Here is a 14,391-nt window from a genome sequence, read left to right as displayed (position 1 = left end):
TTGTTAGCAATCTAAGCTTAAAAATCAAGACTCAGACCACCCAAATCACAAGATTTTAAGAACAAAGAAAGCTTTCATCCCAATCTTCATGCATTTTAATTTCTCACGGCTTCTCTCACTGTGTATGTGAGGGGGTGGACAATAACTTGACGTTGAAAAGTGCACCTTTAATTCCTAGCCCTCTCTGCTTCCTCATTCTGAACTGGTTTCCTTTAGATCACGGTGAAACAAGGATGACCGCTCCACAATTCTTATCACCCTCCTGCTTCTTCCTTCCTATTTCAACACCTGGGTTCCTTGGAGGCCCTGCTGACGTAGGACTATTCAATGCTAACGCATCTAATCCCAAGCCCCCAAATGCTTTTCTTAGCATTCAAATGATCTATTTCCTTTGAATAAAAATGTATTATTATTTTTGCACGTTCTTTCAATTTTCCATTATCTTTTTGATAATAATCTGAGCTTATGGCAGACTTTCATATCAGGCAATTCTGGCTTCCTAAAAGTGAGTACCTTGCATCAGTGACACCCAGAACTTCCTACTGCTGGGTGCTACAGTGCATGATACTAAACTAAAGACAAATTCTCTTAAGAGAGAAAGCTGTGACCTGCTTTGAAAAGCAGCTGGAAATAACGAAACTTAAAGTAGATCTGACCCCTAGTAGATGGTGCCCTTTGGACAGAGGGGAAGCTCTTTTCCAGTGGTTATTCTTTCCAGCCTGAAGCTCTCAGGTTTAACCATGGCTCCCATAAAATCCACACTGGAAGATCTCCATGAAGAAAGAGACTTTACTCCTGCTGCTTCTGCAGCCTGACTGCATGCTTGCTCTCTGCTCATCACTGTGGGGATGACCGCCCCTCTCTCTCCCTCTCTCTCCTTTCTTACCCATCCTCGAGAAACCTCCTGTGGCTGAACACACTCAGTCATTAAATCATCCTCCTGTCTAGATATTTCCATATAAGTGCAGAAGCCTGCAGGAGGAAATTATGCAGCCTTTATGCCTGCTGCCTGGCCACAATTCTTCTGACAGAGCAAAGCATACAATAAACTGGACAAAGAAATCAAGTAGTTACTCTCCTGTGAAGCTGTGGGGGTGTTTTCATGTTCGTAGCATCTTTGCTATGTTAATAATCCTGCTTATTTCTGGAAAAAGGCACCTGAGCTTCATATAGTCCTTTTATTTGATATTTTTTTCTTAATAGTTGATTCTTAACTCATTTAATTAAAGCAGAAATGTAGTATTTTCTTTCCTTTTTTTTTTTTTTTTTTTTTTTGTGTGTGTGTGTGTGTGTGTTTAATTACTTAAAGATTGTAAATGAGAATAGAAAAATACAGCAAGGTTAACTTCTGGTTAAAATGCCATCACTAGAAATAGCTGTATGAGTTGAGACAGTGGTAATTCAATTAAAATTGATTTACAAAAGATTATTTCCACTTCTCCCTTGATCTGCCCTGCCCTTCTGTGTGGGACTTGGACAGTACTTTAGTCAGCATTTCCATTTTTTCGGCTCATTATTCCTTGGTTTGGGGATTCGAATTATTTATTTATTTATTTTCCTTGGCTAGGATTTCAGGCAGAGTAAAGTCCAAGAGTAGCAGCAGAGACTGTGGTGCTGGGTTTACATATGATGTTCCACCCACGTCACCCAGAAAACTACAGGATGAAAGAGTTTCTTTATGACTTTCTTGTACACGGTGCCTTCTACCTCAGTCATTTTGGAGATGCTAGGATGCTGCTTCATCTGGGCTCTCTCCCTATCCTTTGAGTCAGTCTCTTCTTCCTCTTCCTATTACTGTCTACTGCCCTCACCCTCGCATCCACAGCTCTGTCTCTAATAGCATAGGGCCATAGAGTCGTAAAACCATAGAACTGTCTGAGTTGGAAGGGACCTTTAAAGACCATCTGGTCCAACTCCTCTGAAATGAACAGGAATGTCTACACCTAGATCTGGGTGCTCAGAACCCGGCCAAATTTGACCTTGAGTGTCTCCGACTACTCTATAAACATAGTCCCACAGCAGTCTATGCCTCACCCCGATGTGGCTGTCAGTTTTTCTCCTGACACACTTTCAGATCACTTAAAAGCAGTCAGTCACTTTTACTAAGCCATGATCAGTTTCATGCACTGCAGGGACACAGCTGCCATTTTATGGCCTCTCCTCTGTTACCAGCAGTGGAAATTAGCAGCTGTATCAGTTAAGGGTAATTCATGTTTTATATCTCTTATTATCTCAAGACAAAGGAGAAGGAAAAATCTCAAATGGACAAGCATTTTAAAGTATTATGTGTGGTAAAATTTTAACATTGTATTTCTTTTATTTGAAAAAGGAGAGAAGGTAAAATAATACTAATTTGAGTTCTGATTTGCAAATTTTGTTGGACGAAGTGGAGAAACCAGGGAAAAATTATGAGAATAATTTAGAATCAGGGATATAAGCTATGAGCTGTTGATCGCTGTTTTCCAACGTTATTTCTGCTAATATTCCATCCTTAGGAAAACAGAAATCCTGTTTGCGCTGTTGCTGACCACTTTAGGAAAAAAAAAAAAAAAAGTCAAGGAGAAAAAAAAGGTACAACGTGGAGATTCATAGAATCGCCATAGAATCATAGAACGGCCTGAGTTGAAAAGGACTTCAAAGATCATTTAGTTTCAACCCCCCTGCTATGTGCCAGGGTCGCCAGCCACCAGACCAGGCTGCCCAGAGCCACATCCAGCCTGGCCTTGAATGCCTCCAGGGATGGGGCATCCACAACCTCCTTGGGCAACCTGTTCCATGATTCCATGATGCTCAGGTGGTGGTGTTCTTTTAAGATCCCTTTTGGAACAGACATCTCTCATGACACAACGTAAATACATTCTCTGAATCTCAGGCCACTTGTGAAGTAGGTAGAAGAGATTTGGTCTGCGTTACAGAGTGAGACTGCTGTGGGAAAAATGGAATTGCAATGGATTGGAGAAAGCCAGAGTTACAGTTGAAAACACTTTATTCAGAAAATATTCTTTTTATATGGATTGTTAAGACTATCTAAAAGTCCCTGGTGAGGGAAACCAAATCCACAATTGAATTGACTAGTCATTCTGTAAGAAGACTCCTGTTATTTTTGCTGCTGCAGTGCAGCAGAGAACAGAGGGTATATTAACACAGATGCTTGGCAAGATTTTTTAGCTATAACTGTCAAAGCCACTTCAAAATTAGAGTAAACTATTGGACAGCTTTAAAAATGAGTGTTGTAACTTTATGAAACACTGTTACTATAATCCTTGCAGATCAACATGTGGCAAGATTATTTCGTTGGAAATATGTGCCTGCAGGCTATTTATTTTTTGTGTTTTGTTTAACAGCAATTGACATCTGAGATCAAGAAGGCTTAAACCAATTATGAGAGCTGGTGCAGCAAAAATCATGATTGATACATTTACAACGCAGGGTCGATTTTTGTAGTAATGCCATTTTATTAGTGAGTGGAACAAGGAGGAGAAGGGGACAGAAAGCATAAAACTTTGTAGCACCAAATTAGCAAGGTATTCTGACTGCATACAGATGTTCCTTTCCTCCTGCAAGACACACTGATTGCTCTATGCAGACCTCAGAGAAGAGACAGCCGTGTAGTTGATACTAAGCCTACTTTCCTCTCACTTTGACTTATTGGATTATTTTGTACAGTGGAATGATAGGAATTTAAAAATTAAAAAATGCTGTTGAGTCATCTGGCCCGTCTTGCAGCTAATGCAGGATTGTTCTCTATGGATCTCTGTCCACTTGGCTTTAGATGTGATTGGACTTCAGCCAATTTCCTTTGGAAGATTATTCTACAATAGAATACATTTCATTATTAGGATTTTTTTTTTCCTGTCAGCCTAAATTTTACTTTGCTCAGTATAATCACATTACTCTTCGCTATAGTTTCCTGAAAATCCCTATTAAAAAAAAAAATAATAAATCCTTAGTGTGCACATCCTTCCAGAGCTTGTAGATAATTATCATGCTTCTCTTTCAACTGTGGCTTTAGTCAAGCTATACATATTTAGTTATTTTAATATTTTCTAATAAATCAATCTTCCTAGATTAATGATAACATTTATTGCAGCTATCATTAAGCCAAATCTTAAATTCTTATATTTAAAATTCAACAAGAAAAGGCTGGACTGAATAAAGACTTACAGATTAGATCCTGGTGTCATTGAAAACCCATCTTTTGAATTCCCATTTTTGACTTCAGATCTGTAATTTGTCTGAATGGCAGCTCTCCTGAGGCAAACTTCAGCAGTAAGACTTGTCTAAACAACCTTGAGTTATCTAGTGTGAGTGCCTACATCAAAGGTATTCTCCCTAGGTTCCTTTTGTGATCATTGGATCCTATAGTTGGGTGTAATTCATCTAAGTCATTTTATATATCCATGTTATGATGAGAAGAATTGAGCCTTCAAGATACCTATTTTTCTCTCTCAATTAAGGATAGCCCAAGGAGATGTGTTCCAATATTGACATCTGCAGTTGGTGAGACAAATTCTTCACCCTGGTGCTGAAGTTATGGAGATCAATACAGAGCAACTGTGCCAGAGGGCCACCTGAATTACACTCATCAGTCCTTCTGTCCTGGACCAAAGACTTCCTTTGGTATTCAAAGGCAAATTTTGTGCACGTTGAGATACAAGAAGAGAGAAGTCTTGATGTTCTCCACAGTAATGCTGAATACTGAAGACAGCACTGGGGAGCTTAGTCCAGTGAAGCCTAATGTACTGGGTGTGCTGAGATCTTCCCAACACATCTGAGTGGCACTGAAATCTATGTAGAAGTATGATGGTTACACTGAAAAACTGGAGAGTGGATAAAACTGCCTTCTGCATGGACATGGAACAAGTACAGCACTTACCTGTAGAGAGCAGAGGATCTAGGTGTCAGCTGCTTAGGTTTTCCAGTCACTCTGGGTTGGAAGAAGGCTATAGCCAGTGTCTTTCACTTTCCAGGTCCTCTAGTAAGATGGCTGCTGCATGGCAGGTACTTATTCTTCTCCCCTTCTCCCCTACATATTTGTCCTTTGCTGAAAGCTTTGTGCTCAGAATCCAAACTGCATTTAACATGTAGCCCCAGGCAGATGACTACTCAGGTGCAATCCTTGCCTTTTAGCTAGCCATAGGTTACCATGCAGCTGTAATCATTCCAAACTTAAAATGGAATAACTTGGAAAAGAAATCAGCATCTGTGTTTTGTTCATTAGAAAGAAAAAAAAAAAAGTTAAATTATGGTTTCCCAGTAGCTGGTTCCCTTCTGGCAGGCTTGATGGCAAAATATGCTAAGTCTCCATTCCCTGTAATTGGTATATAGCATCCTGGCAGAAACTTTGTTCTAAATACGTTTTGAGAGTAAATATCAGAGAGGGAGAAGAGCTGTTGAAATTGAGGGATAATATCAGTGCAAGTTAACATGTTTATTAATTAATCCTGAAAGAATTTAGACTGAAAATTAAAATAAATTTTTCAGACATCCCAAGAGGTGAAGTTCTGAAGTTCTAGAATAAACTCCAAACACATTATTAAAGTAGATTGAAGATAGAATTTGGTAAATTTGTACAAGGTTTTCTGCATTATGCATTATCACGCATATAAACATTTACAGCAGTTTATGAAAAATAAAATTGTGCATACAATATGAATATCCAGTCATAGTAGTACCAAAGGGGAACGAGAAAGGAGGCTGACAACTGTTCATATGCTGATACCATAATCTGTTGTGTGTTGAATCCTGTGTTTCATGGAGTCTGCTGTTTGCTAGAGGTGCCAGGAAGACTCAGTATGAGAGGTCAGCATAAGAAATTAATTGCTGTTGCCAGGCCTTGGAGATGGGGATGTCAGCTGCTTTCCTCCCCCCAGAATCTCTTGATTTTGGTCTTTTCTTGTTGTTGTTAGGAAGGAATTGTACGGTGTGTGTGTTTCTGGGGAGCAAATACTGTGTGACCCTCCTGAACGAAGCAAGATCAGGAACTAGACAAGAACCAAGTTTGCCCCCCTGGGTTTTGCACTCCTTCAAGTACTGCTGCCCAAACAATGTACTCAAACCTTTCTCAGCCAAAACCTGCTGAAAACTTGGCAGACATCAGGTTCTGCTCTTAACTCACAGTAACAGGAGCAAAATGCAGCTATCCTCATCATTCGTATAGGCATGCAATCCTCACAGGCTACCACAGCTTCATCCTAATGCTAACAGACATAGTACAGGATTGTTTTGGGATATTTAACTCTGAAGCATCACTGTCTTGGAGATGAGAAGGGCTTGGAGGAGTGTGTGTTGGGCAGGGGTAGCATTTTTAGCTACCTTTGCTTAAACCTGCTCCTCTATCCTTATACTATTGTATCGTCGTGATGTGAACTCATTCTGCCACTAGTCTGTCTGCTAACAACCTCTGTGTGCTACTCCTCATCATTTGTGTTTTTTCAGTGCATAACGTCTTGGTGCCTGTCCTCCACTTCAAGCAGAAGGCACAAATGACTGCTGAGAAGGGCTTCCTAGGCTCCTTTCTAAGTTCTTGATCCTGCTTCCCTTCACAGCTTACTTATGAGACAAGAAGGAAAGTAGGCCATTCTTTAAAGCTAAAAATAACTGTGACCAAACACCTGCGAGTTGTTGCTGGCTTCCATTACAGTGGCTGTCTGTTTTAATGAGGACAAGGGTGATCCTCCTTTGAAAAAGCATATGATTTTTCTTCTATGGATTTCTTGACCCACTTGTGATTCCTGAGGCTGACCTTTACTGATGACTGGTTCTGAATGGTTTGTCCTCTTATGCAGCTATGTGCTAACCTAATCTTCAGATATTACAATGCTGGATTTTATTTAAGGACCTTCCCAGACAACTGAATGTCATAGGCATGCCAAACTTACCTATGTTGTCCCCATAAGACTTAATCCTGAAAAATGTAATCTACGTTTAATTTATTAGAACTCCTCTTTGTGATTATTTGAACAGGATTTTCTCAGTAGTCGTCACTGCTGTTGAAGAAGGGCAGGGTTTGAAATGTGTTCCATCTAAAGCATTGAATTGCTTACCAAGTCTTTCAGAATGAAGCAGTGGTTTTTCTGCCTTTCTTTTAAAATAGAAAAAAAAAAATAAAAGTGTGTATTTCCATACTGGATTTCTATTCCAGTCTGTAGACCTCAATGATGAAAGCACACCTGCAGATCTCAGACCATCTGCAGGGATGCATCAGGGTAGCATAGGCTCTGCACTGTCTACCCCAACGCAATGGTTGTGTCTTCTGCCTGTATCAGGGGAGGTGAGGACTGCTTCCCTTCAGAAGTACCTGCCACAGTTAAGTTGCTCAACTCTTTGTTCTTTCCCAGAAGTGTTTTGGGTTTGGAATCTTTGCAATGTAGGTGATGTTTCTGAGGCAGTGCAGGGTGCCGTTCTCCACTTTTTCCCACAGATCACCTGGAGAATCCAGTCGTGGAAAATGGATGTTGTCAGCCATTCAAAATTAGCTCTTTGAGTCCAGAATGGCCTGCATTCTTATATATCTTCTCATTTTAGGGAACATTGGTTTGTACTAGCTTGCCAAGAAGACAATCAAAGAAAGGATTTCACTTTCTAATCTACTTCACTGTCAGTTCAGGATAGTCCCAGAAACCATTTGCTGTATTGATTAAACTGCTGTCCAGTGTGGTTACTCTGTCTGTAACAGCGATGGGTGAATACTCTCATTGTGATGGGTGGCAGGAGTCTGAGTTGTAGGACTGTGTTGACACTGATTGACTCCACTTCCTACCTATTTGGTTGAAGCAGAGAACCCAGACTTTAAATACTAATGTTGTTGAAGAAGGAATAAAACACCCCGCAAAGTAATAGGTTAAAAAAATGTTTTATTGCATTATTGTGTAGCACACAGTGTGACTGTAATTTTGTCAATGGTGGTGTACAGGTTAATACACTTTATTGAAGCAGTTTCATTAGACTGAAACTGAAATCTGTACAGGAGGCTCAGCTTTTTTTTCTCTCTGAAATCTATTAGGTGTTGTATCTTAGGGGAGCTGTAAGAAGATTGGCTCCCAAGAATAATCTGTTCCTTCTCTTCCAGAGAAAAGTTAGAATGTTTAATTTTAGTTAGGATAATTAGTATAACTTCACATGGGTTCAGGAGATAAGAGAGAAGGTATGAGATAGAGCTTCCTTAATTTGCCTTTATTAACTACACCAACTGTGAACTTGCCGGCCTCACTGTACTGTCAAAAGGGGAGACATTTTTCTGTACTTGTAGATTTATGTTAAAAAGAACAAATTTAAAATAGGAATGGTAATCATGGAACCTGAAAGGGTAATTCTGAAAAATGAGGTATAATAAAGGAAGGCTTGGCATGTCCATTTATTCCCAGGTTTCAGTCTTCAACTGAATGTAAAGGGAAGCCAGAAATCCCACCATCTTGTAAATTTTAATACAAAAAAAGATGTAAAAATGAGAACAGCCTGCTTTGTTAAATGTTACTACCTGGCATCTGAAACTGATATCAATTATTAAGGGTCTCACCTCTTAATTGCTGGATACGAACCCAATTCTTGAAAAAGTTGCAGTTATTTCAGTGTATACTCTTTACAGAGAAATAAAGAGCTTATCCATAGTGTCCGATATGCATATTCAGTGTAGCAAAATGGAAGGGTATTTACAAATTAATGCCTGTGAAATGAGGAGATCACAACACACTTCTGACATGGTGCTTCAGCCTGAGCTCCGTGATACAGTTTAGATAATTCTTGGTGTAAAATCTGCTCTCCTGTGATTTGAAAATCCTGCACTGAGTACTGTCCAATTTAGTCATTTTGCCTAAGGCAGTGAGCAAAACTTGAGTCTGTCTTTGATAGTAATTACTTATACAGTAATGTGAAATACATAATGGATGATGTAAGAGTTGAAGCTGTTTATTTATTAGACAATTGTTATGAGCAGGGGAATTCTTTTCTTGTAAGACTATCAGCAAACATTCTCACCATACTCGCACTGTGAGCGTAAATGAGCGAAGAATCACCCAGTAAAGTGTTACTTAGAAAGTGCTTGTTTGTTTCCCTTTTGCGCTCCCAGCACTAGAGTTCCTTTTATTTCCTATGAAAACTAGCATTCTGTAGAATGCAATGGACACCTTCCAGCTGGAAAATTTTAGATCTAATAAATAGCATGTAAAAGAGCTGGCAGACCATTACCTGGACTTTTTCCATCCCAGACTCCAGAGAAATGTGACTGAAAGGAAGATGAAGAGGCCAGATTATTTCTGCTCTGTATTTGCAGCCTTTGGATGACTGGAGCTTCTGAAAGCATACAAAGGTGGTCAAAATTATAAAATAAAGCAAAACCTCAAAAAATTCCCTTTTCCTCTTTTCCTCTCACCTCACTATATACACTCATTTACATGCAAGTAAGTAGACACACCAACTGGAATAAAATAATAAGCACTCATAGTTTTTATTAAGTGTTCAGTTGGCTCTGAAGTGGGATCAGTTTTTTGTTGGTACAGATGATGCTCAGAATGCTTTTTGCAAAAGGTGAGAAGTGCCCTTAAAAAAAAAAAAAAAAAAAAAACCAAACAGTGCAGAAAAAAATGATGTAGACCATTGGAGCCCCAGTGCATCACTGCTTGTACCTCGACTCCTTCTGACAGATGTGTTGAGAGAAAAAAAAAGGTCTTTAAAGGATATAACCATGGTACATCAAAGTGCCATCTGGCACACCATCTCTTCCACACCTTTCTAGGCCTAAATAGGAAAGTCAAGATCCAGCAATTTCGCGTAGTTTCTGGTGAGACCACTATGCTGTTCTATTATTTTTTCATTACAATTATAGAGGGTGGATTTAATTGTATTTTATGTCCTGGCTGGACATTGTTTTTTGATGTGCTGTCAGATCAGAACAGTTCTTCATGGGGTAAATATTATCCCAACTTGCACTCAGGCTTCAGCCCCGTATCAAGCGACTCAGAAAATATTGAGGTTGTTTAAATGCAGTAAGGCTTGCAAATAACAATTTGTTAGAACTGCCAGCATGTCAAAACATTGAAGGAAAATATTGAAGTGTACCAGTGGGCTTCCAGTTTGTCTGGTGCTTTTTCTATTGAATAATCACATCTTCTAGGGTCTAAAGTGGTAGTTCGTTGTATGTAATGTATCGCTGTCATGCCACAAGGCATTCAAAAAAAAAGAGATTGAAATTATCTTGAGGAAACCAAATCGCTTTATTTCAAAGACAAATTGGATTGATCTATCTTCCATTCTCTATAGATTTCATAAGCACATTACTTGTTGAAGTGGTAGCAGACATTTTATATATTACAGCAATTTGCATACGTTCATTAAGCTGTGCTCTGTAAGGCTTTCTGACAGGGGCATTTGATGAATCCTTTTGTGAACTGCATTGTTTCTTTGCACAGAACAATCTGTTAAATCATGCCTTTGTCCTTCAGTTTGTCAGTATCAGTAAATGAAGCAGATGTTAATAACTGTGGGAGGGTTTGGGGGCTTTTTTGGTGTTTGCAGAATATGGGATAACTGTGGAGGGCATGGTGCATTTGCAGAAGTGACAGCTGGTGTTATTAAAGATAGAAAGTGTACTACAAGTACAAAGTTTCCTTGGCATCTTTTAATAACCCTATGAGATCTTTTGGAACAGATAGATGGGTGGTCACTTCTAAAATAAAAGCTGATAATGTTATGCACAGCACATTGTGTGTATGTATCTGTGTGTAATTTTTTTTAACTTTGGTTGCAAAGTTTGGCTGCCACAGAACTGCCTCAGCCATGCAGTAATTCATGATGCTTCCCTATAAATATGTGATAAGAAGTTCCCAGGTCAGCAATCCCTTGAGACATGTCTTTGAGTGATATTGTTTCATGCATTATCACATCAGGAGAATTTTACACCTGGTTCATGTTTTCAAGGTTACCTTTACAACAGATGTTTTGTTGTTCTTGACTGCTCTTGGGTTTTACTTGGGTACTTGACAAAACTTAGATTCTACTGCCCATCATAAAGACCACTCAGCTTAAGATACTTGCATCCTGGCATCAGCATGCATTTTGATGCCTCATGGTGAGTGATAACTCCTATTCAGTTGTGGCAGTATGAGGGCTTATAGTCCACTGCAGAGGATGAAACATGCAATCATTAAAGTGGGTAAGAGATGAGGGGAAAAAGAGAACCATGGAATAGCTTAAGTTGGAAGGGACCTTAAAGACCATAGAATGATAGAATCCTCAGAGTTGGAAGGGACCTCTGAGGACTATCTAGTCCAACTCCCCTGCAATGAACAGGGACACCACAGTTACATCATGTTGCCCAGGGCTTGATCCAGCCTCACCTTGGAAGTCTCCAGAGATGGGGTATCAACTCAAGACTAGATCATCTAGTTCCAACCCAAAGCATAGTGTAGGAAATATATTTATGTGAGCAAAGTATTATAAAACTGATTGCTGGAGAAGTAATTGCAGAAAAGCAGAAGACATTATTTCAAAAGATAAAGAGAAAACTTTGGCCACACTTTGATCTTGTAAACAGCCCCTACTGCTTTTGGAGGTGGTATTTGCTGATTTATACATTAACATTAATGGAATTCTCTTTGTGATTCCTCTGCTCCCTATTGTGGAAGTCTCTTTTGGGGAATTGAATAGGAGATGTGAAGGGCAGAGATGTGGCATTACTCGTGCCTTCCTGTGATGCAGTCTGAGCTGCTGAGTCTGGTTTCTCTGTGATTGACATCAGCAGCAGGAATGGCAAGATAGTGTATAGAATAAATAATCCTAGCTATTGTCATATTTATAGAGATTGCCTGAAAATATGTAGAGAAGACCTGTGAGGGATTTCTGTAGTTGTTGTTCTTACACATGAAAGTAGGCAGCAGCTACAAATCAGTGAACTGTTGCTTTTGTAAGAAGAATTGGCAGAATCTTTCATGCAGTGGCTGGATAAAAATTTCTATTGCTTCTGCCTCACAGAGACAGCCTTATCTTTATGTCTGATTATCTTGCAAAAAAAAAAAAAAGAGCAGTGAAATAATTATCCATGCTGATATTTACATTTTGTCTCCCTGCTTGAAAATTACCAGCTCACAGAAGGGAACAGAGGAAATCTAGGACTCCTTTGGTGGGTAGAGCCTTTGGAGAAGAAATTGCCTGCTATTCAGCTGCAGCACCCAAGTGTTCCCAGCCAGGTGACCATTAATACGTAGTGGGCATGGGCTGCTCTTTGACTGACTCATCTAACTACTGAGGTGATTCACTTTGCTGATGCTGGGAATCATGCGGTGGGTACCAGTGGTGCAGCTGCAGGCAAAAGCTCAAAAAATTTTGGAGAAAGGAAAGAGGCAAGGCTTTTTATAATGTGTACTTGAGGTTTCTATAGAGTTGTGGCTGTTCTGCAGCACTGTGTGGAAGACTGTTTCCTGCTTCAGAATTCAAAGATGCTGTTGGTGCAATAGAAATACTCAGTACAGCATCTGTTCATGTTGGTGAAGCTGATGAGGTCATTTCAGAAATCACTGTCCAGAGCAAAGATCAGACCAAGAGCATTTGGACATGTTAGCTAGTTTTCTTCTTTTTTTTCCTTTCCCTATGTCTTGTCCTGGTCTGCTGAGCCTGTTTCTTTCTCCTAATGTATCTTCTTTCTTTTTTTTGCTTTCTTATGAAATGCCTTACTCTCTGTGTCACTGTGCAGGAATGACCAGGAAAACTTACAGATACTCTAGGACTAATTGTAATTAAGTGTTACATATGCTTACAAAAATGTAAGCGTTTAGAATTTCACATCTGTAGCAGAACTGCCCCATTCAGCATTTTTGGACACAGAATGAATGCACATGATGATGTCCTTGATTTTTTCATGTGGTTTCCCTGTTCCCACTGCTGTCCTGCTGCAAATTAAAGCAGAAAATTGCTTAAATGAACATAGGGATGTTTGTGGTTTCCTCATACATTCTTATTTTTTTCTATGCCATCATCGGTTTTGCATACTGACAATGTTGCTTTTGTTCTTTCATTACAGATAGTTGTAGCAAAACTGCTGTTTGGAAATTTGATGTACTTTCAGAGCTTTTTACTAATTTTGAATTTATATGTAGAAGTCACCTAAGGACCTGTCTATTATTATATGTGTAAAATTTAAGTTATCGTACCATCAGTTTTATCATCCACAACATCCCATGTGATGTGCAACTGTAGCAGGATCAGCTCATAAACTCATTTCCAAATACAGTGATGTTTTTTCTCTTCATTTGTAGCCTTCAGCTTTGTTCTTTTAGTGACTTGTACATATTTTCTCCTTTCCAGATTTTGGACTCCGAATTTGGAACAGTTTTGGGTTATATGCTTCTCGAAACTTGGAGAATACCTGCAATAAATAGGTAAGTGCAGTAGATACATTCATACTTTGTGCTGGATGATTTGGAATATATTTGAGTTTTGTTTAATGCTAAACTTTGTAAAGCTCTTGATAAATCTAATTTACCGTGAATGGGACAGTATGATGGATCTTTGCAGGCTGAATTTTCAATAACACGTGGTATTTTTATGGCAGAAATTGGGAAGTGCATGATGCTCACTGCTACTCAGAGAGAAGTGTGTAGCCAAATGTACAAATTTATCTTCAAAATGAAGGGAAAAGTCTCTATGAGCAAGTGAGAAGCTCTGGAAATAAAGTGAGTTGAAAGAAGTGACTCTACTCAGTTCTCCTGTACTTAAGGCTGTGCTTTAAATAGCTTTTGTCTGTGTTTCATTTGGTTTTCTTTGAGAGTGCTGATGGTAGTTAAGGTATGAATGTGACTAAATGCTTGAAGAAAAGGGCCATAAAGGTTGAAATTTTGGACATGGTGAAGTTCCTGGAAATTTTCTCAAAAATTTCAGTGAAGCTGGTAATTTACTTGGAACATTTACAGAAAATATTCAGGCAATTTGAGAAGTACATTCTTGCATATAATGAAGAAATTTTTTAGGTGATTTCTTTTTTAAAACTCAGGTCACACTTTATGATGCTTGAAATGCTGCTGAGCTCCTCGCAGCGGAGAAGGGAAAACAAGAAGATGTGGAAGGTTTTATTCTTTCTAAAGAGTTTAGAGAATCTGACAGTTTTTGCATCGCAGCTCTAAAGAGGAAAAGGTTTCTCAAATGTGTGGATGTAACAACTGAACTTACTTTGATCTGTGCAAGAAACTTTGAAGAAATTATATTGGCATAGAGGCTGAATTGTTCTTATGGAATAAAATTCAGGAGTAGGTTTTGACGTAGGAGTCTCAAGAGATGGATTGTGAAAGAAGTTGCTTCTTGTATAAGAATTAGAATGCAAAGTATTTTCATACTGTATTTCCTCTGTAAGTCCTGAGGTGCTTGACAGAAACTGGAGAACTACTGTCTCCATTTTGTGTATGG

The 14,391-nt window shown here is 39.0% G+C and overlaps 1 protein-coding gene across 4 annotated transcripts in view; it reads left to right on the top strand.

The window, feature by feature from the left end:
- ENOX1 (ecto-NOX disulfide-thiol exchanger 1) overlaps positions 1–14,391 on the top strand; it is a 365,131-nt gene that overhangs the window by 57,020 nt on the left and 293,720 nt on the right. For all 4 annotated transcript variants that reach the window (XM_085215818.1, XM_085215817.1, XM_085215815.1 and 1 more), the window contains exon 2: positions 13,297–13,370. The gene's annotated coding sequence lies outside the window, so the exon portion shown is untranslated. The remainder of the gene's footprint in view (positions 1–13,296; positions 13,371–14,391) is intronic.

This window comes from Meleagris gallopavo, chromosome 1 (assembly GCF_905368555.1).
Source record: "Meleagris gallopavo chromosome 1, MGAL_WU_HG_1.1, whole genome shotgun sequence".
Classification (NCBI taxonomy): domain Eukaryota; kingdom Metazoa; phylum Chordata; class Aves; order Galliformes; family Phasianidae; genus Meleagris; species Meleagris gallopavo.
This window is presented reverse-complemented; position numbering and strand designations above follow the sequence as displayed.